This window comes from Pteropus alecto, unplaced genomic scaffold, assembly GCF_000325575.1.
Source record: "Pteropus alecto unplaced genomic scaffold, ASM32557v1 scaffold5, whole genome shotgun sequence".
Lineage (NCBI taxonomy): Eukaryota > Metazoa > Chordata > Mammalia > Chiroptera > Pteropodidae > Pteropus > Pteropus alecto.
This window is the reverse complement of record NW_006441953.1, coordinates 5,502,424-5,510,746: the sequence shown is the minus strand read 5'-3', so window position 1 is coordinate 5,510,746 and position 8,323 is coordinate 5,502,424.

Below are 8,323 nucleotides of genomic sequence, written 5' to 3'. Positions count from 1 at the left end.
AAGATGCTAGTGTGGAATAAATAACATGCTGAAGTGGCTTCGCTTTATATGGTTTCCTAAGGCTATGACTATTTTACAGAGATTTGTTCCACTGGAAGTCCCAGGTTTCCTGTTTTTATTATTCACACTTCACATGGTGGCTTAGACTAAATTGGCCATTTCAGAGTTTGGAGAGCAGTCTATTTAACACAGTCAATTACACTGCTACTTCCATCCCCATCTTTCCCCACCCAGGTTCTGGGGCTGATCACTAACACCAAAGAACACATCAGTGCCTCACTTCCGACCTATATTTGAAGTTAGCTCCTCTTTAAAGTGTTACTTCACTGATGTTTATTTGGCCTATTGGGCAGATATAAGGAAACAGATAACTTAGAAGGAGAGATGACAAATTGGAATGTAATTTCTCTTTCATCAAGATCAGCGCCTTCACATTTTAAATGGTCCAGCCCTGGACCAATGGTGCCAAAGGCTCAGTGACTAGCTGACATTGCCTAGTGAACCTATGACAGGGAAAGTGAACATTTCTTCATGTAACTATACCATGATGAAGTCCCTGGCGAGCTTTTATAAATAGAATTTCTCTTCTAGAAAACTGCTGGCATATTCAGCAAAAAGTACAATGTTATCTACTCCACATGCGTGGTAATTTAGATAGTCAACAGCAGGAAAAATGGTAATATGTACACAGAGGTTTGGAATAACTAGTAATGAGGTAGACAGGAGATAACCCAGCACAGAATAGCGAGGAGGAAAAGGAGGGAAGGTGAGGCTTGGAAATTGTTGGGAGAAACCATGGTGTAAGCTGGGCAGGGGATGCAGAGTGATGGTGTCCCTGCATCCACTCTGTGTGCTCCATTGCCAGAGGCACAGACTAGATTAATTGTTCAGAGCTGCAGCTCATGGCTGCTCATCTCTCTTCCCAGCAGACAAGAACTGTGCTGGCCTTAAAACTCCTTGAAATGATTACTGTGGTTGCTTTGTTTTTGCAAATTTGACAATGTGTCATTAACTTATTAAGTCTGTAGATGGAGAAGAATTTGGAAAACAAAACTGAAAGCAGTTCAGGCACTGTCAATGCAGATCTTCCAGTCTCTAGGCTTTTCAGGAACTCTAAGGGTAGTATGAGCATGTTGTGCTGACGCAGACTTAGGCACTGAGGTTGTAATATGGGAGCCATTGTTGTCTTCATTTTTAAGCAACAGAAGAGAATTGCTTTTATAGTAGACAGGGTTCTTAAATCCAGGAGGACTTGTCCTGTTAACCCTGTCTCTTGCTTACTTACCAGGAGGACTTGTCCTGTTAACCCTGTCTCGTACTTACTCTAAATATTTGCAATTCTACAAAGCTTTAGGCATTTTCCATCACCTCCTTGTTTTCTCTGACTGCTTCCTCCCTCTGGTATTATATCTGGGTCATGATAAGGTACCAGAGAGCCTCACACAGAAATGAGTAAAGAGAATCCTAACTGTGTTAGTATTTTGGAAGAGGATGTGATCCATATGAATACATTTTTTTTGAGTTGGCTTTCCGAGTCCTCTTTTGACTCATAGCCAAAAAATAATTTTTAGCTAAATTTACCAGTGTGCCCTGTGCACTTAAATGGTTTTATTAGTGTGTGGGTGGGAGTGTGTGTACAAGCGTGTGAGCATAGACGAGGGTTTTGTTCTTGTAATTAATAATAGCTCTATAGTACAATCATTTTATAGAAGTTCTGTGGAAATGTAAATGCATGCCATTAATTGTGATAAACACAGCTGTTAATCATTAATATTTTTGTATCTGAAAAAAACATCTGAGAACTGTCACGGATTCTAATGATTTTACAACACTATGCTTAGCAGGATTCTGTGGTGACTGCAACACATTTTGATCTTCTCCATTTATTGTTTTGCTATGTGCCAATCATAGAATAAGAAATCCTTAAAATTATCCACAGGTGCCTCTAATGGTAGGAAAACAACTCAAATATCCATCTATGAGGAAATGAATGGGAAGGAAAATGTGCTATTTAGTCCATCCCCTTAGTAACAAAATAGTAAGCTGAAAAAGTCAACATTTCTCTGTGAGCATCATCTAGATTGTGAATGTGTCCATGGTTTACATTTTTTCAAATGTGCTTTTGGGAAACTAAGCATCCTTCGCTCTCCTTAGGTCCATCTGCATTAGGAGGCATATGTGGCCATGATTGGTGAGTGGAAGGTGAGGATAGCCCCGAACTTTCCTCATCTATATTTCTTTTCTCCGGAGTGCAGGACTAGGGCAAACCACCAGAAATCCCAAGCTTTTATGAGATGTGACTGACTGGTTAGCAGGTGAGGTAGAAGAGAAGAAAACAGACTCAGTGCTCCTCTGAAGTACAGGACAGAGATGGAGTGCAGAGTCCTGGAGAATGAAGAGATATAGAAGTAGAAGAAAATATATCCACGTGTTTCTGAGCTTTGCTGCTTAAGCCACAGGCGAGAAAACTGTGATTTCAAATTTCCATTTTTAGCTCTTGGGTATCCTTAGTCAACTCTTCTAATGGCCTTGTGCATTAGTTATTTATAATCCATTTATTTGATATTTATTTATTGAGAAAGTCTGAGGGGCCTGTTAGGTTGTTTCTTGCTCTCTGTTATGTAAATAACACTTTCTACTTTGGGAGCATTTGGAGAGGGTAGATTGGTAGCAAGTAGAAAAACTGGAAAATATGGGCAAGTTAAAATTATGTCATTGTAATAACACTTTTTAATTTTTGGTATCTACTGTATCAATTTTTTAAATATAAAATGTCTAAAAATGCTTTTTCTAGTGTCTATATTTGTCATATATATATATATACACACACACAGATATATATATACACATTACACACACACATATATGTACACACATATATACACATACACATACATACACATATATATGCAGTGTCTAGTGTCTATATATTGCTTTATTTTAAAACATTTTGGGCTAATGACATCTATGGTCTATACTAGTACATTCATATTGGTAGTAAAAATATTTAAATAATTACAAATAGCTGCCGCTCCAACTCCAAGAGTGGCTCCTTGATTTAGCCATTGAATTAACACTTAGCAAAGCCAAGCCTTCCAGAGGCCCTGTTATATTAGGGAGCTCTGTTTTCTTGGTTGGTGTCTGTACATATCCATTGCTAAGTATTTTGAATACCACACTTGAAAGAAGTAGGAATGCACGCGTGCACACACACACACACACACATGTTCCTGAACATTAATTAGATAAGCATAAGTATTAAAGATCAGAGTTCTCTGCTTTGAGAGCTTTTCTTTGAAACTTACTATATATTTTTATAACTAATAATTCTCATCCTAATCTTTAGTGTCATTTTGATACTAGTCTTCTACCTTAAGTTAAACATTTCTTCACAAAACACCCACAAATATGAGTAGCAGGTATTTATTCATTCTCCATACACCATTTCAGAGAATTTTTAAGCTTATACTGGTGAAGTTCTTGCAGGCATAGAAATTATCAGAGTGTCTTCCTGTATTTTCTGACTATTTGGACTCTTGGTATGTACACAAAATCATTAATGGTTAAACTAAACAAACAGTGCTTCTATACCCCAACTGTTTCAAGTAACATATTTTCTGCCACCAATGTTTTCCACTTTTTTCCATGGGGATTATATGAAAACATTTCATATAAAGCCTTACTAAAGTAATTTTCAGGATCAATTACTTCATGTTGATATTGATAAAGCCACAAAAAATATGGTTTGTGAATAAGGCAGTATCATATCTTGATCTAATAATCATAGACTTTGGCACACTACTATTGTTCATGTAGATTTATTCCTACAAATATCACATCTAGTTTACTAACTAGAAATTATTAATGGATTTTGAAACTATTAGCAGTGGTTAGGTTTACAAGAGTCAAATCGGACAGAACTGGGTTCAAATCCCAGCTTCCCATGGCATTCACCAAGCTACTTAATTTTTCTAAGCCTCAGTTTCTTCATTTACACAATGGTAATTAAAGAGTAATTATTTCACAGGATTGTTATAAGCATTAAAAAAGGTGGTGCATGAAAAGTGATTAGTACATTGCCTGACATAATACATATTAATTATTATTATATTTTATTTCTCTGCACATTATGTGGTAAGCATTTTCACATGGTATTTTCTTTAGATGTTTTCTACTATAAAGTTCAAGAAATACTCAATTTGATTCAACAGCACTTCTGAAATCCCTTTTAGCCAAACTTTTGGAATATTTCTTTAAGAAAATTTTTTTGCAGGAGAAGACTGCAAAAAAAAAAAAAATTATCTTTCTAGGAATGTAGTACTTTCAAAACAGAAGATGAAGTTCCATCCTTGTACCTGATCCCAATCCCCTGGGACAGAACAGAGTCTGTGACTTTTCAGCCTTAAAACACACCAAACTTATATAAGTGCTCTCTATGACTTATGCTAAGGAAGACGAGAGAGTATATTTGCAAGTCAGTATGGATTGTGATCCTGAAATGAATTGGACCAATCTCGAGACAGTTCTTCAGGTCTTAATATGTCTTTAAAGCCTAGATACAGAAAGAGACAGAACTATGGGAGCAAAGAGAAAGTCAAGTGCATAAAGCCCAATGGAATGGGGCTAGAACCCAGGCTGTCTTCCAGAGAACAATTCAAACTTAACAATTCACAAGTGAAGAGAATTTTGAATATAGTAGCAAGTTTTCCAAGTCCCTCTATGCTTTTGTTTTTGTTTTTGTTTTTTTCTGCTCTATCATATTTATCACCATTGGATTCATTTCTCATTCCACATCACAAAGATTTTTATATTTGAACTCTTATACCATCTATTTATAATACTTCAATGAAAAAAATACTATATTTTATATTAAAGTTCTTTCTGTTTTACTATGCTGTACCTTCCTTGAGGACAGGTATTATTCTTGATGCATTTTTGTATTTAGCACAGAGTCTAGATTATGCCTTCCAACATTGAAGCTGTTGATAAATGTGTTACACTGACATGAGCTGGAAATAATATCAATGAGTTCTTTAAATTTGGCAAATGTCCGGAGCTCATGATGCAGTGTCTGGTACAGAGTAAACATTCATCTTCATAATAGCTTCTGTGATGGGCTTTACTATAGGGTTGTACAAGTGAATCCAGATATTCAGCTATAAAATTATATATGAAAAGGAGAGTTTGTACCATAAATACATTTTTAATTAGGATATGAGAATCTATCACCCTAGGTGATTTATATTATTAAGAAGGACCCTACAAATCTCATTCCTGTAAAATTATCAGCGAGTTGTATTAATAAAAATCATAACCACTTAAACTCAAATTATTATTTCAAGCTATAATAATGTGAAATATGACATTTCCAAGAAATATTTAAAAATTATGCAAATGATTCCAAAATTCTGAAAAAGAAGATATAAAACTGTTAGTGTGTAGAGACTGGAAAATGTTTGCATGCTTGTAGTTTCAGAGGCATCAGCACCAATCATGGTAAAAGAATCAGCATCTCAGATAAAGCGAGCAAAGGAAATGACAGCTGTCTGAGTAATTCTCATTATGAGGGGTCTTCTCATCTAATCACCCTGCCTTCTACTTTATTTTGTCATCCCTAATATGGTTTCCAGGAGGGTTCTCTATTATGGCCTTTGGTCTGACTCATAGTCTACACCCATGCACAGCTCCTACTGGAGTTTTTCAGCTCTGCGTACCCCTTGAGGAATCTCTCAGAACTCCTTTGCCTTGGCTCTGTCATAGAACAATCTTCCTCTGGAAAAGTACTGGCTGGATCTTGTTATCACCTAAGTCCCTTTCATGTGATGAAAGCCTAGATCCCTCTTTCAGAGAAGCAGTCAACAGACTGAAGTTGAAACAAAGTAAAATTCATCTGAAACCAAAGTGTATATGAAATTGTGCTTATTCTGTGGCATCCTGGAAAGCATTGGTAGCTTTGGTTACTGTGTGTCTGAAAATAGTTTATCAAACGGAGTGCTTGATAAAGAGAATAAGAGTGCTTTGCAGTATAAACAAATTTGTTTAGTGTTGCATCAATGAGGCAAGGCTTTGGAAGAGAGAAAACCTGGGTTCCAGTAGGCAATAGATGCTGTTAATGCCTTGTCCCATAACCCCTGGGCCTGCCTGAGTTCACCTGCAGCGATAATGAGCAGTTTCCAGCATGCTAACTGCTTTTCATCTCCTATCTCTGTGACTCACCTGAGGACTTTCATTGGAGGCCACAGGGATGGGAGTGGGTGGATGGATTCTAAGGTGGGTATAGGCACGTTCCACATGGTTTCTCAGAGGGTCACCAGCAAGACTGAACCCCAGTTGCCCACAGAGATATAACCCTTTCACTAACACAACCTATCTTTGATTTTTTCTTTCCCAATCTTATTTTTCCTATTCTTTCTCTCCTGTTTCTGAGGATTACTTCCCAAAGGAATTCCCTGTACCCAAGTCTTTGTCTTGGGTCTGATTTGAGGAGAACTCACCTAAGACATGATCTTAAGTAAGCACTTAACTGGTACCAAGACTCTGAAGAGATCATTTTATTTTCTGGGTCTAAGTTTCTTGGGTTATCAAATGAGACAGGTGGGCTAAAATGAGAAATTCCCTATTTATTAAGCCATAGAACTAAAAGAGATGAACATATTTCTTAGGTAATTTAAAGCTTTTTTTTTTTTTTTTTTTTTTGGTCTGTATGGCAGATATTTACTTGTTTGTATATCCTTGAGTTCTTGCAATTCTTTGTGGCACAATTTTAAAATAACAACTAGATGATATTAAGGCTCTTGAAAAATTTTAAAAAGTCTGGGATTCTAACTGTGGATAAAGGTCCTTGAGGAGCTCTCTACCTCTGAAAAATCTCTGGGTTGCTTCCAAACTCCAAACCCATCCAGATTCAGTTTAGAATCTTTCATCCCATACCATTCATTTCCCTGTCACCAAATGGTGTTACCAAATGTGCGTACGTGCAGAAATATGCATATGTATTATCATATTCTAAAGAACATATCAGAAATATAATTTCCTGGCTCATGGCATAGCAGTTTCTGAGGAATTTTAGTAGAAAGACTATAAATTCTGATGATATGTTGGATGAATATGGGGGCAAAAAATGTAATCTTCATTAATTTTTTTTTTTTACTTCATTGTAAGAATTTTCAGGCTTTTAAAAAACCTGCTATTTCGTTAAAAGAACACATTCAGCAATATTTTTCAGATTTAACACAGATGAAATAAATATTTCAGGGAGCCTATGTGCTGTATAATATATTTTTTTGCTCTCAAATCTTAACTCTTGGCTATTTATATATTTCTCAAAAGTTGTTTTCCTTTCTGCACCAAGGTATTTAAACAAGAGTTTCAAAAAAAGATGATGTTTTTTCTTAGAAGTATCCACATGCCTTCTTATTTTCTCCTTTCCCACACTTTCTGCCTAAGCTGGGATCTGGACTTTCATCAGCCTGTCTTCCTCTATTATTTTCCTTAGACAACCTCAGGACATCTCACTGTCCTTGCAGGTAAACCACTAAACCAGCGACAGCCTGTTTTCCCTGTGACTGGGCCCAGCACATCTCTCACCTCGCCAGTCTTTCTAGGGAAACGTTCTCTTCATCTTTTAAACCCTGCACTTTTGCTTAACTTGTAGAAATACACAGGGGGAAAAAGTCCTTTCTTGAATTTTTATTTTCTAGAGGAAATAGCTATTATCTCATCTCCAGTGTTCATCAAATCTTTGCCATTGTCACATGGTTTTCCTTTTTTTTTTCCTTTCTTGAAAATGAATTAAACAGAGGATCTAATTTGAAGAACTCAATTTAAAGAAGAAGGAGAATAACATCCATTCACTTTTCTGACAAATATTCCTACCCAGATAACATGTATAGAAGTTCCTTTAAGAAGGATTATTTCTATCAAATATGATTCTTATAATGTTAGTAAGGCATTCATGAAGTGAAAGTCAGTTAGAAAAAGAAAAAATTACATACCCATCTGAACCCAGCCCCAGCATCCCAGATTTCCAGGGGTGTGGATGGTTGTGAGTTCCTTTTCCAAATGCTTTGTTTACTCCACAATTTTCTATAGTATTTCAAAGCTTGAAATATAGGACAGTATTATGTTAACACTTAACATTTTGGAGAATACACCCTTCCCTCTCCTTGGCAGAGTTTTTCTTGAACCCTTCAGCTGTTGTCTTTTAATTTTTTAATTTCTGCGCTCCATCCTTTCTTTCACAAGAGGTGTACCCTACCTTATGACTTTATTGAGATGTATCCATTACCCAAACCACCCATGCTGCAGAGTGTGAATGTCTTGT